This window comes from Muntiacus reevesi, chromosome 2 (assembly GCF_963930625.1).
Source record: "Muntiacus reevesi chromosome 2, mMunRee1.1, whole genome shotgun sequence".
Classification (NCBI taxonomy): Eukaryota; Metazoa; Chordata; class Mammalia; order Artiodactyla; family Cervidae; genus Muntiacus; species Muntiacus reevesi.
Window position 1 is genome coordinate 32,636,283 of NC_089250.1, and position 15,630 is coordinate 32,651,912.

Consider the following 15,630-nt stretch of genomic DNA (forward strand, 5'->3'; position numbering starts at 1 on the left):
ACCCTCTGCGCTCTTCTCGGGTGTGTGTGTGTGTGTGTGGATTGTCTTCTAAGGATGACTGTCCTTGACGTTTGGCGTCTGAAGTTACCGCAGACCCTTTGACACGAAAAGGCCACAGGGTCATTCTCAAGGCGTGGTGATGTTTTCCTCCTGACGGCAGCCACCGTTTTCCAGGCACTTGCCAAGGCGAGCGTGTTCAAAGCGTGGTTGTATGGAAGTTCTGATGTGTCTCCAAGTGAAGTATTTGTTGTCGGGACAGGCTGTTAACATTCGTGTTGGTTTATGGTTAATTAGGACTTGGGAGGTAATTTTAAAAAAGATTTGTTTACGTTATTTTGAGCTGTGCTGTCTCTTCGTTTGTTGTGCGCAGGCTTTCTCTAGTTGCGGGAAGCAGGGGCAACCGTTCATTGTGGTGAGTGGTCTTCTCTTTGCTGTGGCTTCTCTTGTGTCCTCTGGGCTCTAGGGTGCGGGCTTCAGTAGTTGGGGCAGGCCGTTGTGTCTCAAGGGCTTAGTTGCTCCGCGCGGCCTGTGGGATCTTCCGGGACCAGGGATCCAACCCGTGTCGCCTGCATTGCAAGGAGGATTCTTATTCACCAGACCACCAGGGAAGCCTGGGAGGTCGATTTTTTTTAACATTTAGGCATGTGTTCCTAACGCGAGGTGAATACGGGGAGCCAAGGAAGGAACTTTGAATGAAGAGTCCACTCGGGTTCTGGTTAAGATTGTGCCACTCAACTTCTGAAGGTGAGACCTTGAAAGACTGAATGTTATGGTGAAAGATGGCTCAAAAACGTCCAGCTCCTGGCCACGCCTCTTTTATACCCAAACGCTGGGAAATGGTGGCCTGGAGGTGGATCTATATCCAGTGTTCCTTACCTGATCTGCAGGAGGGTGCGTGACAGGTCAGGATGTCTTTTGTGTTATCTTTTGGTCGGAGTAGGTGGTCTGGCTGCTGGGGTCAGTATTTCTCTCTTTCTGTTTTAAAAAATGTCTTGGAAGTGTTTCTGAGCACAGTTTGGCTTGACCCAGGCTCTAAAGACTTGACGCTGAGTGGGGCAACTGGAAGAACCTGAGGAGCTGGGCATTTCGGTGTGACCCCTGGTTGCAGGAAGCTCTGCTGTTTTGGAAAGGGACTCTGGGGAAAAATGAGTTAAATGAAGTCTAATGTACCATATTGCATGCGCATGCCCTAGTATGGGGTGGTAGGTTTCTGTTCCTACTATGGAGGACAGAAGTTGGAGAAGATTGCTAAGGCACTGATTCTTAATGTGATGCCATCTGTATAGAGTGGTTGTCCATATATAGTCAATATTTTATGTATCTTTAGTTTTTTTTTTTTTTACATGCTACACTAACTGTTGTGAGGCACAAGTGAAAATATATAAATGCTGCAGAAAAACACTGTATTATTTGTAGTCAGTCATTTGGTGGTTCTTTCATTAATGAGAAAGTATCTGCTGAGTGCTTTTTTTAAACTAGGTTGATAGAAAATGTGTTTTACGAATGTAAAGTACTTCAAGTGATGCAGTTGACAATTCTGAGAATAAAAGGGTAACAAACAGTTTAAGTTAATTAAGACAGTGAATATGATGCTGTGTAAAATTCCTAAGGGGTAGCTTCTCTGATGGCTCAGCTGGTAAAGAATCTGCCTGCAATGTGGGAGACCTGGGTTTGATCCCTGGGCTGGGAAGATCCCCTGGAGAAGGGAACGGCTACCCACTCCAGTATTCTGGCCTGGAGAATTCCATGGACTTTATAGTCCAAGGGTTGATAAGAGTCAGACACGACTGAGCCGACTTTCACACTCACACACTCATTTATGCGTGTATGAGAAAACCGGTGCTAGGAAAAAGCAGTTTAAGGTAAATCTGCCTAAAGTGGGCATTACAGTTTTATAGTAGAGGGAAAGAAGAGTGAGATTAAACTTTTATCTCATATAGAATAGTTTTAGTTGTACTTGCAAGTATGCATTGTTTTGTTGAATGAATCAGAAGTGAACAGGCAGGATGGTACCACATAGCATCATTGTGCTTCAAAATCATGCTCTTTTGAGGAACCAGTTGGCCTGCTATCTTTGTGGTTTCTTTAATTGTTAACTGTTCTAATTGTGCCACATCCTCATTTTTGGATGGTTTTGCAGTGATTCAGACATTTTCCTGTTTTACTGACTTAATATTTTGCAGTTTCAGTGTGCAGTTGACTAGTTTTTTAATTGAACTGAACTACCTCTCTAAGCACCCCTTGCCTTGATAATCTGCTGCTGCTGCTGCTAAGTCGCATCAGTCGTGTCTGACTCTGTGTGACCCTGTAGACGGCAGCCCACCAGGCTCCCCCGTCCCTGGGATTCTCCGGACAAGAACACTGCAGTGGGGTGCCATTTCCTTCTCCAATGCGTGAAAGTGAAATGTGAAAGTGAAGTCGCTCAGTCATGTCCGACACTTGGTGACCCCATGGACTGCAGCCCACCAGGCTCCTCCGTCCATGGGATTCTCCAGGCAAGAGTACCGGAGTGGGGTGCCATTGCCTTCTCCCTTGATAATCTAGTGCTTCTCAAATTTTAGTGTACATGGGAGTCACCTGAACTTCTTAAGCCCCATGTAGTACCAGTGCTGCCAGAACCTCAGACTACTGCTGTCATGTGGAAATGTGATGCCAGTCACCTTTGTAGTTCTCAAGTTTTTAGTACTCACATGATAAGTAAGAAAGTTACAAAGAAGCCATGAAATAAATCTTACTATCATTTTGTCTATATGACAGCTTCAGACTCCCATGTGTGTTTTACACTTACAGCACGCCTCAGGTTTAGGTTAGCCACAAGTTTCATGCTCAGTAGGCGCATTGGTTAGCAGTGGCTGCTGTGTTGAACAGCGGTGGTTCTGGAATCTGCAGTCTAAATCACTGCGCTTCTAAGTGCGCTTTCAGATGGGCTGTATCACCAACCCTTGGGAACCTGTTAGAAATGCACATTTTTGGGTCCCACCTCAAACCTACTCTCGTTGGAATATCTGGGATTTCATTAATCTGCAGCATATGACTACAGAATGTGTATGTGGTGTTTTGGATATGATCGCAGAACAGGAAAAGTTCCTTAGGGGAAAATTAAGGAATATGATCATTATTGTCAGTATTGGTTCATGGAGTGTGATGAATATACTGTACTAACGTAAGATGTTTGCAGTCGGGGGGAACAGTGTACAGGGTATATGGGAACTCTGTACTATCTTTGCAGTAAATCTGTGAACATAAAACTCATCTAAAAGAACATGTTTTTAGTTTAGTTTTTTTTTTTTTTGCCATGCTGTGTGGCATGTGGGATCTTAGTTCCCAGACCCAGTGTTGAACCGGTGCCCCCTGCAAAGGACGCTCAGAGTCTTAACCACTGGACCATCAGGAAAGTCCCAAGAATGTGTTTGGTTTTTTTTTTTTTTTTTAAAGAAGCTCTCTGGGTGATGCCGTCTTTCACTAAAAGTGAGACGCAGTGATCTGGATCACTAAATATTACCTGCACTACTACAGCTTGGGTGTGCAGGATGGAGGTTACTATTAGGTCTCCTAGGGTAATAATAGTATTTTTGTATTAAGAGCTAACACTTACAAAGCGCTTAACATGTGCTAGGGATTATACCAAGTGCTTTATGCATATTTACTTGTTTAACTCTCCCAATATATGATATATACTATTAATCAGCTCCCTTTCACAAATAGAGAAAACACTGAGGCTCAGAGAAGTCGGGTGCCTTGTCTGAGGTTACAAGGCTAGCCAGAGGCAAAAGAGAAACCGGGACATTTGACGAGGGGCTCATTTTAAAAGCAGTCAGTTCAGTTGTGAGTGTTCTCTTTGAGTAACTGATAATTAATGTGAATGTTCTGTATCATGCATTCCAGTTTACAAAGTACTTTTTCTCTTTGCATTTTCATAAGGATCTTTTGAGGTGTGTCTTGTTTCTTTTGTTTTATAGATGGTTCAGGTCAGTTCAGGCCTGTGAGCTGCTAAATGGCAAGCCCTGATTTAAATTTCAGTCCTTCAACCCGGAGTCTGTGCTTCTTCACCACTGGAGAATTCAGACTATTAATACATTTTGGAGTTAGAGCAGTATCTTTAAAAGTTAAGCTGAAAATTGCCTGTATGTTGCTGTATATTACTGGTTTGTTTTAAAAAATAGTTTTATTGAGTTATAATATACATACACTAAGATAAAAATCAACAATAAAACGGTGTGAACAGCAACATTGCTTAGCATTATTCTAAGCAAAACAAGTCAGACATTGAAGGTTATATACTGTATATGGTTGGTGCTTTTCTGTCTCCCTTTGGTTTCCTTGAGGAAGCTGTGATTAATGCAATGCTTTTTTATCATGCTTTATAGTTTACTAAGTACTTTTTCATGTTTTCTCCACCCATTCTCACAGGGATCTTCTGAAGTTTGTGTTGTTTCCTGTTTTACAGAGGATTGTACCACAGTTGGTGTACATTCACCAGTTGATAGGCCTCTGGGTCATTTCCAATTTCTGGCTGTTAGGAGTAAAGCTGTTATGGATGTTCATGTAAGGCCTTTGTAAGGATTTATGCTTTCATTTTTCTTGGATAAATACCTAGAAGAGGATTTGCTAGATGATACATTAAATGTATGTTTAACTAAGAAATTGCCAAAGTGCTTTCCACAGTAGTGGTACTGCTCTGCATTACCACCAGCAGTGAATGAGAGTTCCCAGTTGCTGGTATCTTTGCCCTGCAAAATATCCTTCATATGTGTTTAAAGCCATTCTGGTAGGGGCGTAGTGATACCTGGTGTGTTTTTTTTCCCCACTATTTATTTATTTTCGGCTGCCTCAGTGTTAGTTGCGGCAGGCAGGGTCTTCATTGCGTTGCGCAGGCACCGCAGCCCTGGCCTCCGTAGCTGCCATGCACCGGCTCTCTAGCTGAGGCTCTCGGGCTTAGTTGTCTGGTGGCATGTGGTGCCTTAGTTTTCCCACCAGGCATTGAACCCGAGTCTTCTGCACTGGAAAGCAGATTCTTAACTACTTGACCTCCAGGGAAGTCCCTGATATCTGGTGGTTTTCATTTGCCTTATTAGAGTTTTGTTTAACAGCTTTATTGAGGTATAATTGCTGTAAAATAAACTGGACTTATTTTAAGTGTGCATTTTGATGAGTTTTGACATAGGAGTAGGCCTGTAAAATCATCACCATTTTCAGGATAGCAAACATACCCATCTCTCACCTCCTAATTTCCTTAAGCCCAAAGGTAATTCATTGCTCTTGTTCCCTGTTAACCATTTCTGTGTATTTCTGATCTGCTTTCTGTCACTATTTATTACTTAGCATTTTCTAGAATGTTATGTAGATATAATCATAGAGTATGTGCTTGTCTGGATTTTTTTCACTCAACAAAATTATCTTGAGATTCATCCAGTTTGTTGTGTATATCAGTAGTTTGTTCCTTTTTATTGCTGAATGATATCCCATTGTGTGGATATTACACAATTTATGTGGTCACCTGTTGGTGATCATTGGGTTGCTTCCAATTAGGGGCTGTTACAAATAAAGCCACTGTAAACATTCATGGACAGGTCTTTATATGGACATGTGTTTTTATCTTCTTTGGTAAATACCAAGGAGTAGAATCCCTGGGTCATATGGTTGATGTATATTTCAAGGTTTTAAGAATCTGCCCAGCTTTTCCCAAAGTAGTTGTACTGTTCTACAGTAGTAGAACAGTATTATGTCTACCAGCAGTATGTCAGAATTCTGGTTGCTCCACATTCTCAGAAATACTGGTATGGTCAGCCTTTTAATTTCAGTCATTCCAGTAGATGTGTGATGTTATTTGTGTTTTTAATTTGCATTTTCCTAAGGACTAAAGATTTTGGGCATCTTTTCATAGACTTCTTTACAATCTATAAATCCTCCTCCTTGGATATGAATACTTGTCCATTCTTATCTTTTGCTCCCTTTTTATTGGGTATTTGTAGTCTTATTGACTTCTACAGTTTTTGTGTGTTCTGTGTATGTGTTCTTTGTTGGAGATAAGTTTCTGTCTGAGATATTTGTGACTATGTTCATAAGGGATATTGGTCTCTAGTTTTTCTCTTTTATAACTTCTTTTTCTGGTTTTGGCACGAAGACACGCTGACTTCATAGAATGAATTGGGATGTATTTTCCCTCTGTTTCAATTTTCTGTAAGAAGTTTGTTTAGAGTTAGTATTGTTTTCCTTCCACTTTGGTAAAATTCACCACTGGAGCCATCTTGGCCAGGAGTTTTCTTTGTGGGAAGATTTTTATAGACAGATTCAACTTATTTAATAAACATAGAATGATTTAGGTTATCTGTTTCTTAAGCAAGCTTTGGTAATTTGCCAAAGAAATGTATCTGGTTCATCTAAATTGATGAATTTATCAGCATAAAGCTGTTCATAATATTCTCTTATCTTCCTTTTAATGTCTTTAAGGTGTATAGTTATATTCCTTGTTTCATACGCAATGCTGGTTATTTGTGTTTTTTCTTTTTAGTTCTTGATCAATTTGGCTAGAGGATTGTCAGTATTACTGATCTTTTTGAAGAACCAGCTTCTGGTTTTCATTGATTTCCTCTAACATTTTTCTATTTTCTCGTTTACTGATTTTTACTCTGATCTTTGTCATGTCCTTTCTTCTGCTTGCTTTGGGTTTAATTTGCTCTTCTTTAGTTTCCTGCAAGCTTACATGACTGATTTGAGACCTTTTTCTTTTATGATTGTTGGCATTTGGTATATAAATTTTCTCTGAGCACTGCTATAGCTGCATCCGACAAACTCCGAGATGTCACCTTTTCATTTTCATCCAATTCAAATCTCTTATTTGATTTTTCATTCAATCTATGGGTTATTTAAAAGTATGTTGTTGTGGAGTTGCCAGAGTACATTATTTATGTTATTCCAGTCCTTACAGATTTATTAAGATTTGTTTCATGGATTAGAATATAGTCAACAGAAAATGTATGTTTATAAGAAACTACTGAACCTGGCTGTACCATTTAGCATTCCCACTAGTACTGAATGTGTGTCCAGTTGTTGGTATCTTTGTCAGCCCTTGATACTGTCTTTGTTTTTTTGTGGGTTTTTTTTTTTTTGTCTTTGTTTTTAAAAGATAACTTTATTCTAATTGGTGGGTAGTAATACCTTGTTTTGATTTTAGTTTGCATAATTGGTTTTCTAATGTTTTGTAAAACAATTTAAATATGAATGAGAAGAGTCATGGTTTTTATTTTTCCTTCCATGTTTTTATGTTACAGGACAGGAACCTGTAAGATAGCAGTCCCCAACCTTTTGGGCACCAGGGGTTGGTTTCATGGAAGACAGTTTTTCCACAGACCTGAGCAGGGTGGTGGGGGCAGTGGTGTTGAGGCAGTAACGTGAGCCATGGGAAGCGGCCGGGTTCCTGTCTGCAACCTGGGCATTGGTGGCAGAAGTAGTTCATCGCTGTCTGTGTGCTACAGAAGTGCTACTTTTCAGTTTTCTAAAAGGCTGAATGTTTATCTGCCTTTCAATATTTACTTTTTAAGAAGATCTGTGAAAGCTGTGTGAGGATTGAAGTGATTTTTATAGTTTTGGGGTAGACTTGTATAAACTGATTTAAAGTATAGTCTCCATTTTACATTCCCACCAGCAGTGCACATGAATTCCAGTTTCTCCACCTCCTCACCAACACTTGTTATTTCTGTTGTTATTTTTACAGTAGCCACTCTCATGGATGTGGCGTGGTGTCTCATTGTGGTTTGGATTTGCATTTGATTTGCTTATTGGCCATGTGTGTATATTCCTTGGGAAAATGTCTATTCAGGTCCTTTGCCTACCTGACTTTGCTTATTGCAATTTAATTTGAAGTAGATTGACATAATTTAAGCTTTATAATGAGAACTTTTTTCTTTTTTTTAAATAAGTTACTGATGTCTGACTAGACCTTTGCAATGACCGCACCATAATAATCACTATATTTGTGTTTTTGTTTTGTGAGCTATATGCTTTTGTTTTTTTAAGCATGGAATTAGGTTGAATGTAAATAGTCATTTCAGAGATTAGGAGGGTAATGTGTATAGTTGCAGAGGAATATCTGAGTTGGTCAGGGCAGGGTGGCAGTTAATACTTGGGTAACCAGTGGAGTCCTGAAGTGAGTGGAGTTTTTCTACTAATGTGAATTATTAGAGGATTAAAGGTCCTATAAAACTTTGTAAAGACCAAGTTTATGATTTTCTCTTTAGCATGTAACAATGATTAGTGACGTGAACTGAGGCCCTGGGCAATGGGTGCTTCCCCAGAGGGAAATCAAGGTGTTACAACAAGCACAGTGGGTGGGATGCCAGAGAGGCAAGATGAAAATTATGTGAACTGTAAAACCGATCATTTTTTTTTAAGCTGGTTAGTTAATTTGGCTACGCGGTGATCATGGCTTGCAGAATCTCAGTTCCCTGACCAGATTGAACCCTGGGCCATGGCAGTGAAATCCTGGGATTGTAACCACTAGGGCACTGGGGAACTCCCATAGCTGATTATTTTAGAAAGTTCTTAGTGAAAAATTAAAATGTGGGACTCAAGTGTTCAGGAACTAGGAGGAAGAATCCATAGACTGGAGTGCATGTAGACGGGAGTGAGAGCTGAAAAATGTGGAAGCCGAATGTTGATCATAGTTCAGTTCAGTCTCTCAGTTGTGTCTGACTCTTTGCGACCCCATGAACCGCAGCATGCCGGGCCTCCCTGTCCATCACCAACTCCCGGAGTTTACTCAAACTCATGTCCACTGAGTTGGTGATGCCATCCAACCATCTCATCCTTTGTCATCCCCTTCTCCTCCCACCCTCAATCTTTCCCAGCATCAGGGTCTTTTCAAAAGAGTCAGCTCTTCGCACCAGGTGGCCAAACTACTGGAGTTTCAGCTTCAACATCAGTCCTTCCAATGAACACCCAGGACTGATCTCCTTTAGGATGGACTGGTTGGATCTCCTTGCAGTCCCAGGGACTTTTAAGAGTCTTCTCCAACACCACAGTTCAAAAGCATCAATTCTTCTGCACTCAGCTTTCTTTATAGTCCAACTCTCACATCCATATATGACTACTGGAAGAAATACAGCCTTTACTAGACGGACCTTTGTTGGTAAAGTAATGTCTCTGCTTTTTAATATGCTGTCTAGGTTGGCAACCCACTCCAGTACTCTTGCCTGGAAAATCCCATGGACAGAGAAGCCTGGTAGGCTATAGTCCATGGGGTTGCAAAGAGTCGGACACGACTGAGCGACTTCACTCACTCACTAGGTTGGTCATAGAGGAGTGGTTTTAAAGGTTCATGGGGAGCTACTATTCTATAGTTAGTGTTTGATGACATAGACTATGAAGGAAAAGGAAGTTTAACCTGTTGCATCAAGCAAATATTCTGTTTCTTAGTCTTTTTAATGAGTTTTTTACCTTTAGACTGTCCTCATGGTATCCTATGTCATCTCATTAAAATTCTTTGTGTGTGAGTGAATCTGAAAGGATTAAAAGCCAGTTGAATGGTTTTTAGTATGAAAGGGCTTGATCAGAACTGTTTAGTAGAGTACTGAATTTGCAAATTTTTGGGGAATACAGTAGGCTCCTCATTTTCTGCTCTGTCATTTGGGTCAGTATTTATATTTCCATGTATAAGATGAGGTCACTTTAGAATGGACCTGGAGCTGTAACAACCACTGATAATGGAGAACTCCTAGCACCTCTTAAATGTAATTTGTGTTTTGATGAGTAAAGCATTATATAAAAGTAAACAGCAGATGGATTGTAAGTTTATTTAAAGTGGGACAGCATAATGTAAGTTATGTTCATAGAAATGTCAGGTATGCATGATACCACTTTTATCTGAGGTACAGTTGAAGAAGACAGTTATCTAATGACAGGAAGCATTGAAGCCAAGCACATAAAAGCCAGGTTGGGAGACTGTCACTACAGGCTCCAAGCTCATCTTGTGTACTTCCTGCCCCAGTCCTTGAATTGGTTATTTCTCCAAAAAGCCTTGGTCCTTTTGTTTGGAGAATGCTATCAGAGACCAAGTCTGAGCGCTCTGTGTGCTTGTTGCTGCTCAGGTGTCCTTTCTGCTGACAGCAGGGTTTGTGTGTGGTATACTAAGCAGTGTAGACATATGTCTGTAATACTCCTTTGTGTAATCTGAATCTGTGGTAAACAAAGGGAGTTCACATTTCTGTTTCCAGGTCTAATCTGTTATCACAGAATCATTCTGGCTTTCTCCCTTGTGTGTCTATAAATTCATATTCCAACATTGGGGAACATGGCTCCCACAATCTATGTTCTGTATACTTAATTACTCAATTCCAGTGTGCGTATGCACATAGCAGTATCGGAATTTTTAATTCATACCCCTACAGGAAATGTTGTTTATGTGTTAGCTATATGCAGTTCCTTTGTGTTCTTACAAACCTGACTTATTTCCACAGTAAGTGACATCAGCCTCTGCCTCCATTCCTGCTCCGTTCAGTGAGGTCATTCCATATATGTGTAATACTGTTCCACCATCGAGTCACATCTGCGTCCCTGCTGGGATCCCTCGACCTCCTAAATGATTGTTTAGAATTTGCAAACATTGGAATACATGCTTGTGTTGTAAAGATGAATGGGTTTTGACAAGTGCATAGCGTATTGTGTACACCATTACAACATCATAAAATAGTTTATTGACCTGAAATAATCCACAGTGCTTCACCTGTGGAACCCTGCCTCCCTGCTTCCCACCCCTAGCAATCACCGTCTCTGTGGTTTTGACTTTTCCAGAATGCCACACGATAGAATCATTCTATATGTTGCCTGTTCGATCTATGTATTTTTCTTTCACTTAGCAAAATATATCTAAGACTCACCTCTGTCTTCATAGCTCAATAGCTCTTTTCTTTTTATTACTGAATAGTAATAAAAGGTCGATCTAGTCAAGCCTATGGTTTTTCCAGTAATCATGTATGGATGTGAGAGTTGGACTATAAAGAAAGCTGAGTGCAGAAGAATTGATGCTTTTGAACTGTGGTGCTGGAGAAGACTCTTGAGAGTCCCTGGGACTGCAAGGAGATCCAACCAGTCCATCCTAAAGGAGATCAGTCCTGGGTGTTCATTGGAAGGACTGATGTTGAAGCTGAAACTCTAGTAGTTTGGCCACCTGATGCGAAGAGCTGACTCTTTTGAAAAGACCCTGATGCTGGGAAAGACTGAGGGCAGGAGGAGAAGGGGACAACAGAGGATGAGATGGTTGAATGGCATCACTGACTCGATGGACTTGGGTTTGGGTGAACTCCGGGAGTTGGTGATGGACAGGGAGGCCTGGCGTGCTGTGGTTCATGGGGTCGCAAAGAGTCGGACACGACTGAGCTACTGAACTGACTGACTGAAAAGTATTGTTTGTTTGGCTGTCTCACGGTTTATCCTTTCTCCTATTGAAAGACGTCTTGATTGCTTCCAGTTTTGGGCAGCTGCTCTGAACATTTGCATGCAGGACTTTCTGTAGAAATAAGATTTCAAATTATCAACCTTGATGCTAGATTGTGTGGTAAGACAACATTCACTTGTGTAGAAACTGTTAAATGACTTCGAAACTGGCTCCACCCTTTTGCATGCCCACTAGCAGTGAATGAAAGTTCCCATTGCTCTACATCCATATCAGCGTTTGGTAGTGTCAGTTTTTTGGATGTTAGCCATTCTAATAGTGGTACAGTGGTATCTCATTGTTTCAGTTTGCTATTCCCTAATGACACAAAGTTGAGTATTTTTTCATGTGCTTATATTCTTTCATGATGTGTCTTTTCAGATTGTTTTCCATTAAAAAATTTGGTTCTTTTGTTGAGTTTTAAGAGTTCCGTGTATGTTCTGGATAAAAGTCCTTCATCAGACATGTATTTTACAGATATTTTTTCCTTGTCTGTGGTCCATGTTTTCATTTTCTGTATCTTTCACAGACAAGAAATTTGTAATTTTAATAAGGTCCTCTTTAATTTTCTCTTTCATGAATTATGCATTTGGAGGCACATTTAAAAATTCATCATCAAACCCAAGGTCATATTAGTTAAGTCTCTCAGTCGTGTCCAATTCTTTGCGACCCCATGGACTGTAGCCCACCAGGCTCCTCCGTCCATGGAATTCTCCAGATAAGAATACTGGAGTGGATTGCCATTTCCTTTACCAGGGGATCTTCCCGATCCAGGGACCGAACCCAGATCTCCCGCATTGCAGGCAGACACTTTAACCTCTGAGCCACCAGGGCAGCCCTAAGGTCATATTACTTCCTTTTAAAATTGGAATATTTTGGGAACTTCCCTGCTCTTCCAGTGGTTAAGAATCTGCCTTGCAATGCTTGGATCAGGGACTCAATTCCCAGTTGGGGAACTGAGATCCCAGTTAACCATAGAGCAGCTAGACCTGAGCCCTGCAATTTAGAGATTCCATGCCCAGCAATGGCAAGGTCCTGCGTGATGCATTGAAGATCTGTGTTGCAACTAAGAACCCAATCAGCCAAATAAATAAATATTTAAAAAATAAGTTGGAATATTTTCCCACTCTTGTAACAATCCAAGAAAAATTTCTTAGGTCCCCCTCATTTCTGACTAAGGAAGACTTCCTGGCATAGATCTTTCTGAAATACTACATGCAAATATCACTTTTATTAAAAGATGCTTGCTCTCTGAAATACTTCTTTTGTTGTTTCCTCATTTTTGTTTCATATTTAAATCTGGTTTTGAATTTCCTTTATCAGTTTCTGCTTGACTGTGTTTTCTACTGCTTTCCAGTTAACTGATTATTTCCTGTATCCTTCCTGCTGTTCCTATTTTTGCTGTTTCTTTATGACCAGAATAGTTTATGATAGCAATCAGTATATTTTGCTTGTCTTCTTTAGGCCTAAAGAAATACCTTATATCCTGTACATTTTTATTCTTAGAAAACAGGGATTGCGCATTCAGAAGGAACCTTAGGATCCCTGTCATGGCCTATAGTTTCTTGTTAAGTGAATGATTTAAAGAACTATTTGGTGAAATACTTTCTTATTCTGGAACTTAGGCTGGTTGTTTTTAACTTTTTTGTTCTCATTAAGGTTTATTTGATTTCTTTAGTAGAGGCCTATTCAGGGAGTGTTAAACAAGTACTTGTAAAGCTGCCGGAGGACTTCCATGTCAAGAATTGGTGCTTAAATTGTGGTATTTCTAAGTGGATTGATACATATGTGAGGCTGTATTAGCATTTTGTTGTTCATGGTATTAAAATTGTAAAGCGTGTAGTACCTATGTATCAAACTTAAATTGTAAGGTCGTTAATTATGGATACATTTATCACATTCCTCTTGAGACTTTGTTTACTTGTTTACTTCCTGTTGTACCAGGTAGGGATCTTATTCTGTGAGATGTAGTTGATTAAAGCAGATGTCCTGGGGGTGGAAGATAGCATTTGCTGAGCTGTGTAATTTGTGCTGGGAAAGAAATGAGAAAAATTGTAGACAGAAAGGAGGAGGCCATGAAGCATTTAAAATAGCATGGTAGAACTGTGTCTGATTTAGTGGGGAGGGAAGTAAAAGCTCTAAACAGTTGGTGTGTTTGTTTTTGTTGACATACCAGGGGAAGGCCCTGGGTCAGAAGTGCCTCATGCCTCAGAGAGAAGCAGAGGTTGTTACTGGACAGTAGACGTGCAGAACTCTATCCTAGTCGTTGGGTTCTTAGTAGTTGTGTGTGTATGTGTGTGATGAAAAAGGGTGGAGGAGTGTGGTGATGGGTGTAGAGCATATTTCAGTCAGTGGAGTGTTGTGTTCAGAGGGTGGTGGTGTTGAATGAGTAAGATGCTAACCAAAATACTTGAGAGGTTAAGATAGCAGGATAAACAGTAGTATGTAATAGGGCTTCCCAGGTGGCTCCGTGGTAAATAGTCTGCCTGCAGTGCAGGAGGCGGGAGTTCTATCCCGGGGTCGGGAAGATCCCCTGGAGGAGGAGATGGCAGCCCACTCCAGTATTCTTGCCTGGGGGATCCCATGGACAGAGGAGCCTGGCGGCCAACAGTCCATGGGTTGCAAAGAGTTGGACCCAATTTAGGGACTAAACAACAGCAACAGATAACCTAAAGGGAAAAGAATCTGAAAAAGAATGTGTGTGTGTGTGTAACTGAATCTATGTGCCATACACCTGGAACTTGCACTATATTGTAAATCAGCTATGATTCAATAAAGAATAAAAAAGGATCCACAGTTTGGGGAATAGAGGAAGAAACAAACCAAAATTAAAACCATAAACATCTGTTTTAATACAACTTTTAAAAATAAAAATAGCATAAGTTATCCACGTATTTGCAGATCAATTTTCCTTAGATCTCAGTTTTTAGACAGTGTGTGTGATGCCTGCTCAGTCATACTGTTGTTTAGTGGCAAAGTTGTGTCTGACTCTTTGTGACCCCATGAACTGTGGCCTGCTAGGTCCCTCTGTCCATGGGATTTCCCAGGCAAGAATACTGGAGTGGGTTGCCATTTCCTAATCCAGGGGAAGTATTTTAGAGCCATCCCACAATTTTATTTGTACGTATAGCTTTTAATAGGGCTTTTCTCTTCATATTTGTTATGTCCAACTTTTCTTAGACCTTGGATTGTAATACATAATTCCCGCGATATGACTTTCTAGAAGTTTATTATTTTAATCGTCTCAGGGGCTTTCCACTTCACCCCCCACCCCCATTCCCTTGTAGCTCAGTCAGTAAAGAATCTGCCTGCAGTGCAGGAGACCTGGGTTCTATCCCTGGGTTGGGAAGATCCCCTGGAGAAGGAGATGACAACCCACTCCAGTATCCTTGCCTGGAAAATCTCATGGACAGAGGAGCCTGGTGGGCTGCAGTCCATGGGGTCGCAAAGAGTCAGGCACAACTGAGCAACTAACGCTTGGTTACTTACTTACCGTCTCGGTTCCTGTTATTCCCCCCTCCTGCCCCGCGCCCCATGCCCTCTCTGGCTCCTGTCACCTGCCTTGTATCTAACTACCTGTTCTGTCTGCAGCCTTTGAACTGTTTCTCTGTCTTTCTCCGCCCGCAGTTCTTATTTCCTTTACAGTAATGAAAACTTTAGTCCGGGCGTCCCATGCTGAGTGCAGTGAAACTGCCTTATCATTCTCCCTGACTCCTCCTCCTCCTTATCTGTGTGGTCAGTGGACGCCACTCACCACCCCACGCCCCTCCCCTTGCAGTTTACTCCTTACTCTTTTTACTTCCTTTGCTGCTTTCCTGCAGATCAGTGTCTGACCAGCTCTGGTTCACCTGGGCGCCCCTAACCTTCTGTGTATTCCCTTACTTGTTCAGTATCTTCAGAGGTGTTTCTTAAGTTGTTACTTCCTGGGAAGTAACAAATTGCCTGAGGATAAGTATTTCAGTGTGGAATTTTGAAAAGCTGTAGTGAAAAACTTTTCTGTAGGTAAAAGGATTAACACTCCTAGTGACTAATGTCCTGGCAATGTGTGAAAGTAAAGGCTGAATGATTGGAAGCTTAGAATTTCTATTTACCGTGTCGGGAAGGACTGGGTGGATTTGGCAAGGTAGTTTCTGGCGGGGTAGATTCTGGATGTGGTGAAGTTTTAGGTGCCTGTTGGAACACCCAGTGAATCTGGCAGATGT

General features: G+C 41.0%; 1 protein-coding gene across 11 annotated transcripts in view; it reads left to right on the forward strand.

Annotated features, from left to right (window-relative positions):
• Positions 1-15,630, forward strand: part of ARHGAP12 (Rho GTPase activating protein 12) — a 125,684-nt gene that overhangs the window by 1,186 nt on the left and 108,868 nt on the right. Inside the window, exons 1-2 of one of the 11 annotated variants that reach the window (XM_065921203.1) lie at positions 95-412; positions 4,448-4,545. The exons of 9 other annotated variants lie outside the window; for them this stretch is intronic. The gene's annotated coding sequence lies outside the window, so the exon portion shown is untranslated. Of the gene's footprint in view, positions 1-94; positions 413-624; positions 745-4,447; positions 4,546-15,630 lie in introns of those variants that run through there. One more of the 11 variants, XM_065921202.1, reaches the window with a different exon arrangement.